Source organism: Procambarus clarkii, chromosome 17 (genome assembly GCF_040958095.1).
Source record: "Procambarus clarkii isolate CNS0578487 chromosome 17, FALCON_Pclarkii_2.0, whole genome shotgun sequence".
Lineage (NCBI taxonomy): Eukaryota > Metazoa > Arthropoda > Malacostraca > Decapoda > Cambaridae > Procambarus > Procambarus clarkii.
The window spans coordinates 4,078,213-4,090,728 of record NC_091166.1 but is presented as its reverse complement, the minus strand read 5'-3'; the positions used below and the strand labels follow the sequence as shown (position 1 = coordinate 4,090,728).

Genomic DNA, 12,516 nt, shown 5'->3' with positions numbered 1-12,516 from the left:
GATGATTTATAGATTATATTATCAAAGTACATAGGGTTAAACATAGTCGTATTGTAGGTCATCTCCCCCCACATAATATTTATTAACAAGACCTCTCCTTCTCGCCCACAAGTCCGTTGTGGGGTCTTCCTCCCCCTCCTCCTCCTCCTCCTCCTGGGGCGAAGACGATGACTCATCATCTCCCAGAGAGTGAATGGGATGTAGTGCGCCTCCCTCAGGTGACTGACTGCTGACGTCATAGGGTTCACTCTCGCTGGTGGGGTGTTGTCCTTCCTCTCCTTGTGGTTCAATGACGTCACCACCTTCACTCTCGGTGGACATTCCTTGGGCTGAGGTGTTGGGGTGGGGCTCGGATGGTATGTCTGGGTGACCATACGCTAGGCTAGTGTATTTATTTAGGTAAAAGCGCTTATCATCAAATGCACTTAAACCCCTCTTAGTATTGAATGTGGTTGCCATCTGCCCCCCTATGTTTCTTATTTGTGAGTAATTAAAAGTATTTACTACACCATTACTGTGAAGGGTCTCTTTAAAGTGGTTATGTGTTAAAGATCTTTGCACAGCTCGGGGAATACCCTTAGCGGTGATGGAATTTTTATTGTCAAGCAAAAGCACACTATACATTTTGGGCTTGAGTGCCACAACTTCAAGGATGTGTTTATCTGACACCTCTGACTTTAACAGCCCTAAAACACCCTTTTTAGAAGGATCATACAAGGGGTGAGTTTCAGGGAAATTACTCGTATCCATCCACAAACTAAGGGGTTCTTTCCCCATCTCATTAAAGACATCTTCAGCTAGTAAGGTGAAAATGAAACTGTCTGTATCACTATACACCAGTTGTACCCTATCTGAATAGTGGTTCTTAAGTACCCTGTACCAAAAATGGTACAAGCTGTATTTTGCTAGCTCAAGAATCTGGAACCCAATGTAATTAGGATGAGTAATTTTAATGAATGGTCTGGAACTGACAGACAATAATTTATTGTCACCTAAATGCACCATTCGTTTAAAGCGGGGATTCTTCACCTCTCGTAAAAAGACCCTAGCTGAAGTCACTAGTTTGGTGTCAATGGCATAACGAGCTGGATTCAGTAGCGTTTTACCAAAAACACTGTTCGTCAGTAATTTGAAGAGTGTTTTCCTATCATTACTGCTGGAGGCATTTCTATTGTTAACGTTGGTGTTAACAAATTCTGCCATAAAATCTGACTGGTGGAACTCGTAAATTGCATGTATTGTTTCCACTTCAAGTCCTATCTCAATAAATAGTTGTAAAAGGTGAAGAGATATGAAATAATGTTTTTTGGGGAGATGATCTCCAACCAGTTTGATGTTTTTTGGGGGGAGGTGTGTGATGTTATTTGTTTCCAGAAGTCCCCTACTAAATGGTGAGATATCCTCCATACTTATTCCCCTATGGTGTAAACAAAGGGGCAGATCGTCTGTTAGTCTAGCTATTTCGGGTCTTAAAAGTTTGGTGTCAATTAAGAGCCAGTACCCTTTGTTAGAAGAGAAAGGCTGTTCTGTCATTATCTTCCCCCCGCTAATGAAGGAGTTCATCTCATCAGATGAAAGTCTCCTTAGTCCCCCATGGGGCAATTTCCTAGTCATACAACTCCCATAGAGGCTATTGAAGTCGAGATAAAGTAAGAATGAAGACCTATCCTCCTGGGGGTTAAAAGATGGGTTGACATAGCGGTTGTTAGCTCTGACATAACTCCTAACTGCAGTTGTAAAACCCCCTCGTATGTTTTGTGATAAGAGATTGTGCAACGTCACATCTGCACTTAACTCCAACGATATTCTACTACTTTTCAGGAAGCAGTCGTAGGAGTACCCTGGGAGGCTGCAATAGTGTGTCAATTCTAAAGAATATATATCATTTAGAATTGCCCTGTGGTGTGTAAAAATGTCAGCCAGTAATCCTACATCACACCTCAAATAAATGAGGAGGTAGTCTTTTAATGTCCTACACCCTGTAGCCTCCCATACTAATTTAGAATGTCTATATTCGTCCAAAGTTATACCTGATTTGTTTAGGGAGCTGTAGAACATTTCAATAGGAGGGCGTGTTGTGTCATTAAAGCAGCTGATTTTTGTGGTATATTCATAAGGGAAAAACTGCTTACCCTTTAAGAGTAGGTGGTGACTCTTTTTGGGCAAACCCTCTATCATTGAGTGAGTGAATGTTAAGGGGCTGGCTGAATCAATGTGGGTCTTTGCTAGGGATGAAAGACTACCTGTAATAAAAGCCAGTGAATCAAGAAATTTAAGCTTCCCTATTTCCACCTTAAGATATTTCGTCCCTGTCTCATGAGGATATTGCTCTTAATATTTGAATCCATGGTAAACTCCCTCAAAATTAAGCCCATGTCATAAGACATATTATGGGCAATTAGAACTAAACTCTCCAGAGCATTCTTGTGGCGGAGGTTGCAGTAATTACATAGAGCTCCAATATAATTGAGCTTTTCCCTAAGGTGATCATGATGTTGAACCTTGAAATTGGAGGGGGTAAATACCTGCTCACAAAACTGGCAGTGAGTCTGTCTCCTAAAATGGATCATATCCTCAAGAGACATGTCTATTTCATAATGGTGGAGGGTAGATCTGATAATTTCCCATTTGGTAGCAACTCGCTGCATGAAATGAGTAACACTGTCCCCCCAAAAATAAGTAAATTTATCAACGACAGTGTGGTTCCTATCAACAATTATATAGCTGTATGCTATAGGTCTATGTATGGCTGTAACAGAACCTAGACAATCCTCAGTGCTTAGGACACACTCGAAATCAAAATAGCCCACATGGGAAGGGGCGTAACCTTTCCCAGTATTTTTAAAATGGAGTGTGTCCCCAGGCTGAGGGTAAATAATTTTCTGAGTGATGTCGCAGGAAGATGAGTGATTTGTTAGCTCAGACGAATTTTGATATTCTGAGAGACAGTTTCTACAGAAGACTGTCTTTCGTTTGTGGCTGCGAGTAAAGTTCCGAAGGAACTTATCGAACTCTTTTATCAAGGCCACATGAGATTCCCCCAATAACAATAAAGGAACTATGACCGAGTACTGTCTGCTACCACGACGACAAAGAGAGACGTGATAGACGCCATCTGTATGTTTGTGTATTGAATACAAAAAAATGGATAGTTTATTTCTATTCTCCAATTTAGAGATATCCTCCCAAGACAGAGGGAAGGATAAATTGTCGTATTTGACCATTTTCCTAACCCTAGAGTGAGACTCTACAAGTCTCCCTATACGTCTCCACTTCCACCCTTGTTGTGACGCCAGAAAAGCAGCAATGCACTGAATAATACATGTTTTATTGTTACCAGCCGGGTTTGGGTTGAAGACCTCATGCCGTCCCCTTAGAAATGGGGGATAAGGGACATAATCCCCCAAAACTGACCTTACACTTGCATTACAGATGACGATTTTGAGGAAATCGACATTATATAATATGAAACCACTCCCCTCTGTTTCTGAAAGGAGATCTTCCAGTCGTGTAATCATATAAGCCACCCAGCTATCAATAAGATTACCCACATCCTCAAGAGTTACCAGTCTAGCGGGTGTTGTTATGAAGTGTTCTCTAAAGTCATCATCTTCCGTGAGTCGTTGTTTCAAAAGTGTTACCTTTACCTCGAGGAGGATTTTTAATGATGAAGTAAAATTGCCATGTCCCCAAGAGAATTCATGTAATTCTCTATTTCAGATCTGTAATAGTCCCTAAAGTTGCTTAGGAGTCCTATAGGGTCTGTGGCGAAGGCTGAGGGGATGGAATATTCCAGCCTAGTAAAGAGATTCCCCAGAGCCCCCACCCTATTAATTAAGTGGGGAGTGTCTATAGCATCCTCCTCATCTGGGGAATTTTCATCACTATTTAGGGCATTAAGTCTATTGATGACAGGGGGTCTAAGACCACTAGGGCCCGGCTGAGAGATGTCACCCCTATCACCATCATCACCATCATCATCATCACTCATCGCTTCCTCTCCCCCCTCCCCTCCACCTAAGGGGTTATTGTCACGCTGTGCTTTGTCATGTTCCTCCCCTACCTGCCTCTGAATCGCTCCTGGAATGGAATAATAATAAATAATAATAATAATAATAATAATAATAATAATAATAATAATAATAATAAAAAGGCAACACCCTCTCACTAAACCCCATGACATAAGTTCTCAAAAAAGATTCTTAAGAGAAATAAAGGTGGAGGGTTTATTCACTAACCACGGGGGCATGTTTGTAGATGTTCAGAGGTCAAGTCCTCACACACAGAGGTCCCACAATTATCACAAGGGGAAGTGTGGTGAGGTCTCAAGGATGTATTTCCACACAAAAAGCACAAGAAGCCATCCTCTCTGGAAGGGAGGGTGGGCTGGCGACGTTTACCTAATGAAGGAAATAGTGTATAATTTATATACACTCTCTCCCACACTCACGGAGGAGGGGAAAACCCTTCTTAATATTTTTCATTTGAAATAAATGAATAAATAAATATATAAAATACGGTCATACCTCCAGCACAGGTTCTCCTGTGTTCACCACTAGACTGTACACATACAGTTTCTCCACAGAAGAAACATGTGTAACACCTATGAACGAAGAGATGTGATGACCCCCATCCACAAATTCTACAAATATCACCAACTCGAGACATAGCGATCACGCTTACCTAAAATAAATAAATAAATAAATAAATATATTGTGACGGTAACGCGTTGGTGTTCGGCTGTTTAAGGCTAGGGGTATGGCCTCGTCACATAGTTATAAAAAAATAGAAAAACTGGAACTTCGTCTGTGGTAAGGTAAGGAGAAGACACACAAAACACAAGTAAAACTTTAACAATGAAATTTTAATTACGTTAAATAAATCAAAACATGAAAATAATGCACAAACAAATATGTATAATAAAATCAATGAATCAAAATAATAAGAATACTTAAATGACACAATGAAAAGTTACGTTAAGGCAAAATAACAAGAAGTGCAACACAAAAGTTAAGTGGGAGGTGCTGGAATATTGGCTTAAAGCCACCACCTCTCTCAGTACACGCTAGAGTCTAGCTGGGAGGTGTGATGGCCACGAAAGCACTGAACATTCTGAGGACTGATGTTGGGGCGACCCCAGACATCAGGTAGTATTGGGGGCGAGTGCAGGTGCAGCCAGACCGGCGACCAATCAGCGGAGCCGTAGCGATCAACGGGTAGTTTGGTGGTTGGAGTTCGAACAGGTGGCTGGCTGCATACGTTTTGCTCACCCTGGCAAGCCTTGCTGGTGTTGTTGTCGTTGTTGGACATTTCTTCCATAGTCTTTTTATATAATTGTGAAGACGTAATTATGGAGGGAAGAGCAGGCTCAATCTCTTGAAGGAGATTATCGTCACAACTCTCCCCCGAAGCCTGCGGTTCTGGAAGAAGTACGTCGTTATGTGGTGGAGTATTAGATGGAGTTGCTTCTACTTCATAAACTCTGGAGAGATCATGGGCTAAGATGTTGTCAGACTCTTGGTATAGCGTGTCTCCAGGTTGAATTTCTGCAGTTAACAAGCCCATAGTAGAAGACGTTGAGATGAGAAGTGGGCGTGCTGCAGGAGATGTAGGGTGGTGTGGTCCGTATTGATGGTGGACCGAGCACTTTTCAGGTGTGGAGTGAAGTGCTGAAGCTTCAGGATGAGGAAGAGTAGCTCCTTGCCAATTGTTCCATCGTTCCTTGTAGCAGTAGTCGCTGACAGGTGTATTCTTCTCGCCTCGTTGCTGCATCACGACACCACCATCGTCGGTACCATAGGCGTCGACATGGAGGATGTAGGGCTTATCTGACGAGGTGAGAGTGGAATTAGAAGAGGGCATAGGAGCACGATTATTATCCTGAAAGCATTTGGGAAGATCATTAAGGATTTTGGAATTAGAAAGCGCCGACTCCTTGTCAGTGCTTTCGGGAGAAGAAGCCGGGATGGTCTCACTGTGGATGTAGGGTTCTGTGAAGGTAGAACAATTAATCAAGACAGTGGGAGGAGTACCATTATATTGCTTCAGGAGGTTGACGTGGCACAGCTGGGTCTTCCGCCGCCTATCTGGAGTCTCTATCACATAATTATTATTATTCCTGCACTCTTTGACGCAGTAGGGTCCTGAAAATCTGTTTTGTAAAGGTGAACCTGGGATAGGGAAATAAGCAAGGACGAAGTCTCCCGGCTTGAATTTTCTTACTTTGCTGGTCTGGTCGTAATGAGTCTTCATTCTCACCTGGGCTTTCAATAGATTATCATGAGCAAAGCGGTGGACTCTCTCTAGAATGTGCTGAAGGTTTTGAAGAAACTGGGGCACATTCTGATGCTCACTGAAGGTGGCATCTCTGAGAGAGTCTTTGAAAGCCTTAAGGGGAGTACGGCACTTACGGCCGTAGAGCATCTCATAAGGAGATACTCCTAGGGACTCATTGGGGAGACTTCTGAAAATACACATTATAAGGTCAATCTGCTTATCCCAATCCTTCGAGGTTTCACTACAAAACTTTTTCAAGAGTGCTTTGATGGTCTGATGACTACGTTCAAGAGAACCCTGTGAAGCAGGATGATAGGGGCTGGACAATACCTGTTTGATGTTGAACTCCTCCAGTGTCCTTTTGAAGAGATCACTGGTGAAGTTGGTGCCACAGTCACTTTGAATCTCCCTGGGAAATCCGTATTGAGTGAAGATCTTCAATAGATGTTTGATAACCGTAGCAGCCGTGATGTTCTTCACTGGAACTGCTATGGGAAATCTGGTGGTAGGACACAGGATGGTTAGGATGTAGGCGTTACCTGAACTGGTCCGAGGTAAAGGACCAACACAGTCTATTATGAGTCTGTGGAAAGGTTCCGCAGGCACCTGTATGGGAATCAGTGGTGCTCTGGGAATGGAGACGTTCGGTTTGCCTGCCATCTGACATGTATGACACTGTTTTACGTACTGTTTGACGTTGTTTACCATACCTGGCCAGTAGTAGTCTTGACGAATCCCATGGTAAGTCTTGTTGAAGCCGTAGTGGGAGAATGCTCCGTGGGCCAGGTGTAGAATAGTGGGCCGCAGGCTGGTGGGAATCACAAGTTGTTCGATGTTGGCCCAATCGTCCTCCTCCTTCAGTTTACTGGGTCTATATCGGCGGTAGAGCAAGTCGTTCTCTAGGAAGAACCCAGGAATACTGTCGGGTTGAGTCTCAGCCTGGAAAAACAATGGTGTTAAAGTAAGATCTTCCCTCTGCAACTTACGGAACTCCAACTTGGTCAGATGCGGGGGTAGTTTCTGAGGGTCTTGAGGGACAGCGGTAGCAGTAGAGTCAGCTGGCTGTGGACGTGCGGCTTGTGCACGGGTGGTCACGAGAACCGGAGGAGAAACTTCATCACTCTCTTGAACCTCTGCTGGAACATACTCAAGAATAGGATTTATTGGCACAGAGTTACACACCTGGGGTTTGTCCATGACGATCAGGTTGGTCGGTTGCAGGTCTTCTGCCAAGTCGTTGCCTAGGAGAAGTTGCACTCCAGGCATGGGAAAAGGCTTTTCCCTGACGGCGACTTGGACTTCCCCGTTCACGTAGGGACAATCCAGGTGGACTCTGGCGAGAGGGTATGGAGTGGTAGCAGTGAGGTCAGTGATGAAGACTGTTTCCCCGGTATAGACTATGTTGGGCACAGCCGACTTCAAGATGATCGATTGTAGAGCCGCTGTGTCCCTCAAGATCTTCAATTTGAAACGTCCCTCCGGATTTGAACCGTTGGCAGAGACAGTTCCAGTATACAGGTGGTTACTGAAAAGAGAAAGATCATTAACATTAACACCAACATTCATCACAGGCTTACCGGACTTAGGAGGAGTTGGTTTGGGTCTTTGTTGGTCAGTGGTTCCCTTGTATTGAGACTTACCACACTTGTCTATGGTATGTCCATAGAGTCTACAATACTTGCAGTACAGTTGTGAACCAGCTTGATCGGGGCTCACCTTTTCGTAACTGTACCACGACTTCTTACTGGAGGATGGTTCAGGTGTCAGCCGGTGGATGAGGCTGTAAGTGTCAGCCGACTTAGCACACTTCAGGTAGTCGGTTTCTTCTTTATCTGCTAAGTAGAGGCGGACAGGAGGCGGCACACGTCTCAAGAATTCTTCAACAAGCATCAGGTTGACGAGTTCTGTAAAAGTAGAGACATGTGCTGCTTCCAGCCATTTCATGAAATACCTCCGTTTCGTGTTAGCAAACTCGAGGAAGGTAGTGGTACTTGCCTTCAGGTGGTCACGGAATTTCCTTCTATAACTTTCAGTAGAGAGGAGGTAGGCGTCCAACACTGCTTGTTTCAGAGTGTAGTAGTCATTCTCAGACGCCAAAGTACTGAGTGTGACTGCAGCTCTACCTGTAAGATGGACTCTGAGAAGTGTGGCCCATTGGTCGACAGGCCAACTGAGTTGATTAGCAAGGGTTTCAAAGGTGGTAAAGAACACATCAACTTCTGCTTCTACAAAGGATGGCATTAACTTACTTGCATGTGATATATTAAAACTGACGGGAAGATTGGCAGTAGCTTGTTGGCGTTGAGTGAAGTGGGAAGTTTCCAAGGCGATTTCACGTTGACGACACTCTAGAGCCAGAGTTGCTTGTTGCTTGTCATGTTCGCGTTGCATCTCCAACTCGCGTCGTTTGGTTTCAAGCTGTACTCGTTCCCGCTCCTGGAGTAGTGCAACCTCACGTTCTTGGAGGGCGAGTCCTCGTTCGTGTTCTTCTCTCCTCAAAGCAGCTTCGCGTTCTCTGAGGGTGATTTCTCGTTCTTGTTCTTCCCTTCTTATGGCAGCTGCTCGTTCTTGTTGTTCGAGGGCTTCCCTTTGCTGTTCGCGGGCTTCCTTTTGCTGCTCACGTTCAATCTTAGCCAGCTCTAGTTTAAGTTTCAGCGTTGCCAAATCAGTTTTATCTGCAATATAGTAAGTTTCATGAGTTTCAGAGTCTATCTTACCTTGCTCTAAATAGTAATCCAGCAACAGGTTGTGTAGGTCATTTTTGTTGGCTTGGTAGGGAACTTCTAGTTGATACTCATGTGCAAGAGTTTGTAGTTCAGTCCTCTTGGCACGACTTAAAGTCCCTATTTCACCTGCTGGATTTGCACGGAAAGTTTGGAGACGAAACATGGTGAAATTAGCAAATAAAGGTACACGAATGTTCAATAATGAAATGTCAGAAACAGGACAACGTGGCAACTGGTACCTATCCTGTGTGATCTTTAACAATTAACGTTAAGTGAAAGATATTAAATGATTAAATTAAATCAAGGGCGCAGGAAATCTTGTACCCGGTACTCATGTAAGAGAATAAGGGCAAGAAAATCCTACTAACAAATGAAACAGAGTTTCGAAAACAAATGAAACAGTTAAATGCTTCAAAAGTAAAATTGGTAGTCCAAGGATGTAGGCATACCTTGCCAAGTCTCTATAGGACATAAAGCAAGTTTTTCCTACTGAATTTAATATGATACTTACAGAATTAGCGAACTTTTGTGCTCTGAAAAAATAAGCTAATTCCCTACCGTTGTATGTATCATCATCTCTGACTGACGTGTAGGGGTGCGAGGTGTCAACTGGTGACGAGAACTGCTGCTGAGGTCCCAATTCAGCAACTAAAGTTCGAGCTAGAGGAACTATGGCCCTCTTTGTCCTCCTACAGTCAGATTGCAGAAGATTGGGTACTCTTGACCCGGGGCAGACCACAGTACCAGGGTACCAATATGATGATCTGTCAGAATGAGAAATATTCAAGGGACATAGATGGTAAATACGAGTAATAACATGGAGGGAGAGATGACCAATTAAGAGTATGACTGAGGCCTACAGTCACCACGTAATCCAAAGTTGTCTCACCTTCACTATATGTTACTCTCGTAATGCACAATACACCGCACCTTATAAAAAATGAAATTGAATGAAAAATAGTAAAGCTACGTTAACAAAGTTAAATACGCTTACCATAAATTACCACTTGGCACCAGTACCTGAGTGAAGCTCCTAGGACAGGCCCCCATATAACTTGTGACGGTAACGCGTTGGTGTTCGGCTGTTTAAGGCTAGGGGTATGGCCTCGTCACATAGTTATAAAAAAAATAGAAAAACTGGAACTTCGTCTGTGGTAAGGTAAGGAGAAGACACACAAAACACAAGTAAAACTTTAACAATGAAATTTTAATTACGTTAAATAAATCAAAACATGAAAATAATGCACAAACAAATATGTATAATAAAATCAATGAATCAAAATAATAAGAATACTTAAATGACACAATGAAAAGTTACGTTAAGGCAAAATAACAAGAAGTGCAACACAAAAGTTAAGTGGGAGGTGCTGGAATATTGGCTTAAAGCCACCACCTCTCTCAGTACACGCTAGAGTCTAGCTGGGAGGTGTGATGGCCACGAAAGCACTGAACATTCTGAGGACTGATGTTGGGGCGACCCCAGACATCAGGTAGTATTGGGGGCGAGTGCAGGTGCAGCCAGACCGGCGACCAATCAGCGGAGCCGTAGCGATCAACGGGTAGTTTGGTGGTTGGAGTTCGAACAGGTGGCTGGCTGCATACGTTTTGCTCACCCTGGCAAGCCTTGCTGGTGTTGTTGTCGTTGTTGGACATTTCTTCCATAGTCTTTTTATATAATTGTGAAGACGTAATTATGGAGGGAAGAGCAGGCTCAATCTCTTGAAGGAGATTATCGTCACAATATATATATATATATATATATATATATATATATATATATATATATATATATCCCCCCAGCACTCAAATCACTCCACTTCTCATTCCTGTCCCTACTTATCTATATAAATATATATATATATATATATATATATATATATATATATATATATATATATATATATATATATATATAATATATTTATATTTATATATATATATATATATATATATATATATATATATATATATATATATATAACCCTTATATGAAATAGATACTAATTTACTTACATCTCGGTCTAGACGGGGAGGAGAGTGGATGGTTTGGTCACAATTCAATAATACATGATGTGGGGGGAGGTGTAGCGTCCTTTTATTGACTCGGAAACGTGGGGGGCAACGTTGCCACATACAACACCTCTCAGTCCTTTTGTAAGAGAAGGGTTAGGCTTGCTGTAGAAAACTTTTTTTTTTTTTTTTCTCTCGTCTGGAGGTCATCACTAGGGGACTTCTACTTCAAAAAAAAAACATCAGGAGGACTGGCTATGTCCTGAGGGAGACACATCCCTTGATGGGTGAATACACTCACACACACACACACACACTGACACACACACACACACTCTCACACACTCACTCACACACACACACACACACACACACACACACACACACACACACACACACACACACACACACACACACACACACACACACACACACACACACACACTCAATATATATATATATATATATATATATATATATATATATATATATATATATATATATATATATATATATATATATATATATATATATATATATATAAGCGACCACTCCATAGGTAATTGAACCATTTATGGGGAAAATATGGAGGAGTGTGCGTCTGTCACAGAGGAGCAACTTAATATTTTCCACCACCCAGCAAGAATATTTGTAGCTGGATTCAGTAATTCTGGGAAAACGACCCTAGTGGGGAATTTATGTGTTAAATACCACGGAAAATTCTCAAAAATTTTAGTGTCATCTGCAAATAATACAGAACAGCCTCTTTCAAACATTCCCTCTCTGCGAAACAAGGTTACTGTCTCCCAGGATCTGATTAACCCTCTAGAGTATAAAGATCCTTTTTCAAATGAGTCAGTTTTGTATATAATTGATGACTTATACCTGGAAGCCATACAGAGTCCAATTATAGCCAATATCTTCACACGAGGGAGACACGGTAATATTTCCGTAATTCTAATTAGTCAAAATTTGTTTCCCCAGGGGAAATACGCCAGGACAATAACTCTGAATTGTAGTCATTATATATTAATGAAGCAGAGAGACATAAGCCAACTTGAAATTTTAAGTGGACAGTTATATGGGCGAAAAACTACTAGTAGTTTCGTTGAAATATACCGTCGGGCAATATCCCAGAACAAGTATGGTTACTTATTGGTCGATCTGACGGTTCCTGAGGCATTACAACTACGAACGAGCATCACCAACGAAGACCACTGTGAAATTGTGTATCAAATGTAATCAACAACGACAACAAAAAAATGTCTCTAACGACACAGAAACGAACAATTCTCACCAGTATCTATAATGACATTTCTAGCCCAGGTGGTTTCACAGGGTCAATTCAAAAATTGTATAAGGCTGCCAGACTTAAAGACCCCAACATTAGTGTTGCAGATGTGAAGGAATTTCTCCATGGGGAGCGATCTTACACATTACATAGAGGAAATTTAGTTAGGTTCCCCCGACGGAAAATATTAGCCCCTAAACCTCGTACCATAAT

The 12,516-nt window shown here is 42.2% G+C and overlaps 1 long non-coding RNA gene across 1 annotated transcript; it reads right to left on the bottom strand.

The window, feature by feature from the left end:
- Nucleotides 1-3,756: 3,756 nt before the first annotated feature.
- On the bottom strand, nucleotides 3,757-4,646 carry LOC138365725 (uncharacterized). The gene is made up of 3 exons (XR_011228956.1): nucleotides 4,527-4,646; nucleotides 4,239-4,400; nucleotides 3,757-4,080 (listed from the first exon to the last, which is right to left on the bottom strand). It is a non-coding gene; the product is annotated as an uncharacterized lncRNA (long non-coding RNA).
- Between the last annotated feature and the right edge of the window lie 7,870 nt (nucleotides 4,647-12,516).